This window comes from Colobus angolensis, unplaced genomic scaffold, assembly GCF_000951035.1.
Source record: "Colobus angolensis palliatus isolate OR3802 unplaced genomic scaffold, Cang.pa_1.0 Scaffold233, whole genome shotgun sequence".
NCBI classification, from domain to species: domain Eukaryota; kingdom Metazoa; phylum Chordata; class Mammalia; order Primates; family Cercopithecidae; genus Colobus; species Colobus angolensis.
In genome coordinates, this window is record NW_012115522.1 from 988,866 (window position 1) to 996,441 (window position 7,576).

The 7,576-nt window shown below is 44.7% G+C and overlaps 1 long non-coding RNA gene across 1 annotated transcript; it reads left to right on the top strand.

The window, feature by feature from the left end:
* The first annotated feature begins 104 nt into the window (after positions 1-104).
* LOC105513629 lies at positions 105-1,346 on the top strand. The gene is made up of 2 exons (XR_001002062.1): positions 105-340; positions 847-1,346. It is a non-coding gene; the product is annotated as an uncharacterized LOC105513629 (long non-coding RNA).
* Positions 1,347-7,576: the final 6,230 nt, after the last annotated feature.

Sequence of the window (7,576 nt, forward strand, 5' to 3'; positions counted from 1 at the left end):
ATTTTTTTATTTATTAATTTATCATTGTGGCAAAAGACACATAACATGAAATTTACCTTCTTCACCCCTTTGGGTTTTTTTTTTTTTTTTTTTTTTTTTTTTAGAAAAATGAGGGGTCTCACTTTGTTGCCCAGGCTGATCTCGAACTCCTGGCCTCAAGTGATCCTCCCGCTTTTGGCCTCCCAAACTGATGGAATTACCGTCTGGAACCACTGTGTTAAACTCTCAGATTTGACTGCTACAAATGTGTAAATGTGGAACTCCATGTATCAGTGGGTTCTGCCCCACTTCTTACTCCCAGGGATTCTGCGTCCCAGCCTGCTGCTCCTGTCCTGCACCAGTAGGTTTCTAACTACAGTATTTGCCTAACTGTTTCTCCCCACCCCCCCAGCAGACATTCTTTATACTAATTTAAGTGCTGCTGGGGATAGGGTGGGGGCAGCTGTGGGCGTTGCAGATAAGGACCCTCCCTTTAGGGAGTTTAAAGTAGTATGGTGGCACATACTTGGAATCTCAGCACTTAGGGAGATAGACGAAAGAGGATTGCTTGAGCCCAGGAGTTCAAGACCTGTCTGGGCAACATAGTGAGACCCTGTTCTCCACAAAGAGGGGAAAAAAGAAAAGACAAAAAAAAAGTGGTATGGAGCCAAGATACTCTCAGAATCCTCTTTCCGATTATAGAAAGCAAGGAAAATATTTGCTTGAAGGGCATTATGAGAAAAACAGTAGTGATACTTGAATTTACATACTGGGTTTATCTTGGCGGTTTGGAGATTTTGAAACAGGAAGATTTCCATAGGGAAAAGATGATTTTTAATTGCTGCCATAATGTGATTTCTCTCTAAGGGGAACAAACATGTATCCTGGATGAAAATAAACCAAGTCTATTGAAACTGCAACCCAAGACATTCAGAAGAGACAAGGCTACAGTGAATCTGGAAAGTTTGCACGTGTTTGGATGTATTGATTGCCTTAACTAGCAGCCCTTTGCACTGCCAGCTTCTCCCTCAATTACATGAGGAACCACGAGGGGGCAATGTCTTCCCAAGCAATATAGGTGAGTGGTGGTCTTAGGACCCCGTCGTGGCCCATGATGCTAGCACTGTGTCTTTGGCCATTCTTGCCTGTCATGGAGCATAGTCCACAGAGGGGCATGGTCTTCTTGGAGCCTGGCATGGGCCCAACAAAAAAGACAATGTAGTCAATAGTTCCACTCAGACTTCACTTGGGAGCAGGTGGACTATGTTGTGTGATATCAGGATGCCTGGAGAACCTCTCCTATCCCCACCCAGGGAAGCATGGCTTAATTCCAAATAAAGAATCTGGTTCCTTTGTCTTTAAGCCAAGCCAGGACTTTGTCCATTGTTAAAAGTCAGAAATCTCTGGGATAAGAAACAAAAATAAGTTCCAGCCGGGGCGCGGTGGCTCATGCCTGTAATCCCAGCACTTTGGGAGGCCGAGGTGGGCCGAACACATGAGGTCAGGAGTTTGAGACCAGCCTAGCTAACATGATGAAACCCCGGTTCTACTAAAAATACAAAAAAATTAGCTGGGTGTGGTGGCACACGCCTGTAATAGCAGATACTCAGGAGGCTGAGGCAGGAGAATTGCTTGCCCAGGAGCAGAGGTTGCAGTGAGCCGAGATTGTGCCATTGCACTCCAGCTTGGGCAACAAGAGTGAAACTCTGTCACAAAAAAACAAAAATAAGTTCCAGGAGAGGATCCTTGTCTGGCTTATTCACTGTTGTATTCCCAGCATCTAGACAGTGCCCAACACATAGGAGGCACTCAGTTATTTTTTAATAAATGAGCATTTTAAGTCTGATGGGTTACTGATTCACAGGCCTGAATGTTATCACTGGATTTTTCCAAGATCCAGCAGGAAGGACTAAATCAGTGGAGATGTCTTAGAACAGGTAGTCACAGCAATGGCATTAGGAAGGGTCTTGGCAGTGTTTTTTGTTTGTTTGTTTGTTTGTTTTTTTCTGAGAGTCTCACTCGGTTGCCCAGGCAACATTGTTTAAGAAAATGTCTCACTCAGGTGAGAATTGTTCAAGCAATTGTCCTGCCTCAGCCTCCCCAGTAGCTGGGACTACAGGTGCACACAACCACACCTGACTAATGTTTTTGTATTTTTAGTAGAGGCACGGTTTCCCCATGTTGGCCAGGCTGGTTGGTACTGAACTCCCAAACTCAGGTGATCCACCCACCTCAGCCTCCCAAAATGCTGAGATTACAGACATGAGCCACCAGCCTAGCAGTGGTCTTTAGTCATGATTTTGCAGAGAGGACCCTAGATAGAGACCGTGTGCAGAATGGAACAACTGATAAGGTTTCAAACAGTAAAAGATAAAATCCCACCATTGAGGCCAGGTGCAGTGACTCATGCCTGTAATCCTAGCACTTTGGGAGGCCGAGGTGGGCGGATCAGCTGAGGTCAGGAGTTTGAGATCAGCCTGGCCAACATGGTGAAACCCCATTTTTGAAAATACAAAAATTAGCCAGGCCCGGTGGTGGGCGCCTGTAGTCCCAGCTACTCAGGAGGCTGAGGCAGGAGAATCGCTTAAACCCAAGAGGCAGAGATTGTGGTGAGCCGACAAACATCACACCACTGCACTCCAGCCTGGGCAACAGAGCAAAACTCCTGTCTCAAAAACAAAAAAAAAATCACACCATTGAATGTGACGTATCAGACAATAAAATCGACACTGATGCGGGAATGGCGATACTATATAGTCAGCGGTGAGAGTGACATTCAGGGTGTTTTCAGAAAAACGTATGGGGTTGGGATAATATGTCAGGAAAAGAGAGATTCCTGCTTTTTGTCCTTTCCATGAAGAATAGAGTTATTTGAAAGAGCAGTAATGTATTACCAATAAAACTCAAGGAAAATCTGTAAACAGACTTTTGCTATTTGTAAAACTTTGTGATTGAACGCAAAGAGTTTGAGTTTGGGGGAGGAAAATGTACCTTCAATCAGGGTATAAATGATAATTACAACTTGCTTATGACTTTAAAAAAAGATTCCAAAGTAAGATCTCCTCAGTAGCAATAGTTCCCAGGCATCCTGAGAATTATAAGACAACAAAGGGATTTTTTTTTTTTTTTTGAGACAGAATTTCACTCTAACCAAGGGATTTTATATCCTGTTAATAGTTGTGCTGAAGACCAGAAAAGTCCTCTTTCTCCCCAGCCTAACACTCTACCTACCGTATTGCCTGACCTTCGAGATTACCTTGAAAGGGTAATATTGTACACACACCTGTAGTTTTTTATTACTCACTGCTGTTTCTCTGGCAGTGTTCATTTCGAGGCTTGCCTTAAGAAATCCAAACCTATAATTATGTCTTAAATGTTTGCCTTTGGGAACTGCAGGCATTGAAGGTCTATTTTGAGGCAATTTGCATGGCATAAGCTTTGTACCTATGTTAGCTTTGCAGCAGAAAGCTGCAGTATCTACCACGTGTGTTGTGATTGTCTCTTAACCCTTCGGCTGAGCCAAAGTTCTTGAGGCCCGAGGGGCTGTATTTTATTGGTTTTTGTCATCTTTGACACCTCTCTCTCCCTCACCCCGTGCGTGTGTACTCACCTCCAGCTCCTCTCCATCTTCCCCTGATTTTTTTATTTATTAATTTATCATTGTGGCAAAAGACACATAACATGAAATTTACCTTCTTCACCCCTTTGGGTTTTTTTTTTTTTTTTTTTTTGACATGGAGTCTCGCTCTGTTGGAGTGCTGGAGTGCAATGGTGCCATCTTGGCTCACCACAACCTCCACCTCCCAGGTTCAAGACATTCTCCTGCTTCAGCCTCTTGAGTAGCTGGGACTACAGGCGTGTGCCACCATGTCTGGCTAATTTTTGTATTTTTAGTAGAGATGAGGTTTCACTATGTTGGCCAGGCTGAGTTTTTTTTCTTTTTTTTTAGAGATAGGTTTCACTGTATTGCCCAGGCTGGTCTCAGACTCCTGGGTTCAAGTGATCCTCCCACCTCAGCCTCCCAAAGTGCTGAGATTACAGGTATGAGCCACTGCACCCAGCCTACTTGTTTGTTTTCCAGATTTCGTTCTGTTGCCCAGGCTGGAGTACAGTAGCATGATCATAACTCACTGCAGCCTCGAACTCCTGGGCCCAAGCAATCTTCCTGTCTCAGCTTCCTGAGCAGCTGGGACTACAGATTCTTACCACCACACCCGGCTAAATTTTTAAATTTTTTTCCCAGGCTGGTCTCAAATTTCTGCCTTCAGCCAATCCTCCTGCCTCAGCCTCCCAAAGTGCTGAGATTATAGGCATAAACCATTTCACCTAAGCCTTCCACTTGCACCATTTTTAAGTGTAGTGTTAAGTATATTCAAATGGTTGTGCACCATCTCCCTGATTTTCAGCTCTTAAAGAATTCTGAGGTTCACTGGTTTCCCTCTGACCATGATCAGAGGCCCACATGGAGAAGAATCCAGGTGTTTGGCTTACGGCCCCAGCTGAGCTCTGCAGACAACCGGTATCAATTTGCCAGCCCTCTGAGTGAACTATCTTGAGAGTGGTTGCTCCAGCCCTAGTTGAGCTGCCACAGCTGATACCATCTGGAACAGAGATGAGCTTTCTGCAGCAAACCCTGCCCAAATTGCAAAATTGTTAGCAAAAAAAAAAAAAAGTGAATGTTGTTGTTTTAAGTCACTATGTTTCAGTGTGGTTTGTAATACAGCAATATATAACTGAAACATAATTACATACCTAGAAGTGGGGTAATAGAAATCAACAGGGTGATTCCTACTGTAATAGAAACCTAAAACACATGGCAGGGGCTTTGGGATCAGGTGGAGGACGGAAGCTGGAAGAACCTTGAGTCTGTTATTGAAGAACACTATTAAAGAACAGTGAGCAGGGCTGGGCCTGGTGGCTCACGCCTGTAATCCCAGCACTTTGAGAGGAGGTTAAGAATTCGAGACCAGCCTGGTCAACACGGTGAAACCCTGTCTCTACTAAAAATACAAAAATTAGCCGGGCATAGTGATGCATGCCTGTAATCCTAGCTACTTGGGAGGCTGAGGCAGGAGAACTGCTTGAACCCAGGAGGCAGAGGGTGCAGTGAGCTGAGATCCACCACTGCACTCCAGCCTGGGTGACAGAGAGACTCAGTCTCAAAATAAATAAAATAAAGAACATTTAGGATACTGTTATTGCAGGCTGGAGAAAGGGGGATTGATTTAGGTATTGGAAGAACAATTAGCTAAACTAGTCTGCAGTTATGTGAAAGCTGGAGAAGGTACCTAGTGAACATGTGGATCTGGCTATGGAGATTTCCAGATAGAATGGTGAAAGGGCGGAATGGTTCCTTTTGTACGCCTATGATATAGTACCAGAGAAGTGCAGTGAACTAAAAAAGAAACTGTTCCATTTTTCATCAGGATTTAGAAGAAGCAATAAAGAAACCAGGACTTGCAGGATTTGAAATAAAACTACTTTTCATTCTTAGTTCTCCAGAGGACAAAACTCTCAATAAGAAATGGCCTAGGGGCAAAAGTCAAATCCCAGGTACTATCAGGAAAACATAGTCATAAGTCAAGTTCAAGACAAGGACAGGTGCAGCAGCTCCCAACTGCAATCCCAGTGCTTTGGGAAACCAAGGTGGGAGGATTACTTGAAGCCAAGAGTTTGAGATCAACTTGGGCAACACAGCAAGACTCCAACACTCTTTCTCTGCAAAAGAAAGAAAAGAAAAAACGAAAGAAAGAAAAAAACAATTTTGAGACAGAATCTCGTTCTGTCACCTGGCTGGAGTGCAGTGGCATGGTCATGGCTTACTAAAACCTCTGTCTCCTGGATTCAAGCAATTCTTATGCCTCAGCCTCCCAGGTAGCTGGGATTACAGGTACACAACACCATGCTCGGCTAATTTTTGTATTTTTAGTAAAGACGGGGTTTCACCATGTTGACCAGGCTGGTCTCGAACTCTTGGCCTTAAGTGATCTGCCACCACGCCCGGCCTCTGCAAAAAATTTAAAAATTAGCTGAACATAGTGGCACATGCCTATAATCCCAGCTATTTCAGAGGTTGAGGCAGGAAGATCACTTGAGCCCAGGAGTTTGAGGTTACAGTGAATTATAGTCATGCCACTGTACTACAGCCTGGGCAACAGAGTAAGAACCTGACTCTTAAAAAAAAAAAAGAAAGAAAAAGATGGCCAGTCGTGGTGGCTCACACCTGTAATCCCAGCACTTTGGGAGGCATCCTGGCTAACACAGTGAAACCCCATCTTTACTAAAAAAAATACAAAACAAGAAATTAGCTAGACGTGGTGGTGGGCACCTGTAGTCCCAGCTACTCAGGAGGCTGAGGCAGGAGAATGGCATGAACCTGGGAGGCAGAGCTTGCAGTGAGCCGAGATCGCGCCACTGCACTCCAGACTGGGAGACAGAACAAGACTCCGTCTCAAAAAAATTAATTAATTAATTAATTTTAAAAAAGATAAGGATGTAACTAGAAAACACTGGGTAGGCAGCCTCTACAATGGGCCCTAATGATCCCTACCTCCCGGTATTCAAACCCTCCGTAATCCCTTCCTTAGTGTGGGCTGGACTTTGCAACTTGCTCTTAAGGAATACAGCATGGCAAAAGTGTTGGATAGCACCTCCAAGATTAGATTTTAAAAAAGACCATGGCTCATGTCTTACATGCCCTCTCTTGCTTTCTCACCTGCTACCTTTGACCTGCTGTATGGAGACACTCATGTGGCAAGGAAGGAAGGCCTCCAGCCAAGAGCCACCAAGGAATGGGCTGTCAGTCTAACAACCAGCAAGGAGCTGAATCCAGCCCACTACTGCATGAGTAGACCTGGAAATAGATCTTCCCTAAGTGGAGCCTTCAGATGAAACCTATTATGGACTGAATGCTAGTGTCCCTCTGAAATTCACACAAAATCCTAACCTCCATTGTGATAGTATTAGGTAAGGCATTTGGGAGATAATTAGGTTTAGATGAGGTGACAAGGGTGGGGCCCCCATAATGGGGTTGGTGCCCTAGAGAGGGGAAGCCAGCTGGGCTTCTGGGTTGGGTGAGGACTTGGAGAACTTTTCTGTCTAGCTAAAGGATTGTAAACACGCCAATCAGCACTGTGAATAGCTAAAGGTTTGTAAACGCACCAATCAGCACTCTGTAAAAACGGACCAATCAGCACTCTGTAAAATGGACCAATCAGCAGGACATGGGTGGGACCAAATAAGGAAATAAAAGCTAGCCACCCCCCAGCCAGCAGCCACAACCCATTTGGGTCCCCTTGTATGCTGTAGGAGCTTTGTTCTTTCACTCTTCACAATAAATCTTGCTGCTGCTCACTCTGGGTCTGCATTACCTTTATGAACTGTAACATTCACTGCCAAGGTCTGCGGCTTCGCTCCTGAAGTCAGCAAGGCCACGAACCCACTGGGAGGAACAAACAACTCTGGACGTGCCACCTTTAAAAGCTGTAACACTCACTGCAAACGTCTGCGGCTTCACTCCTGAAGTCAGCGAGACCACGAACCCACCACAAGGAAGAAGCTCCCAATACATCTGAACATCTGAAGAAACAAACTCTGA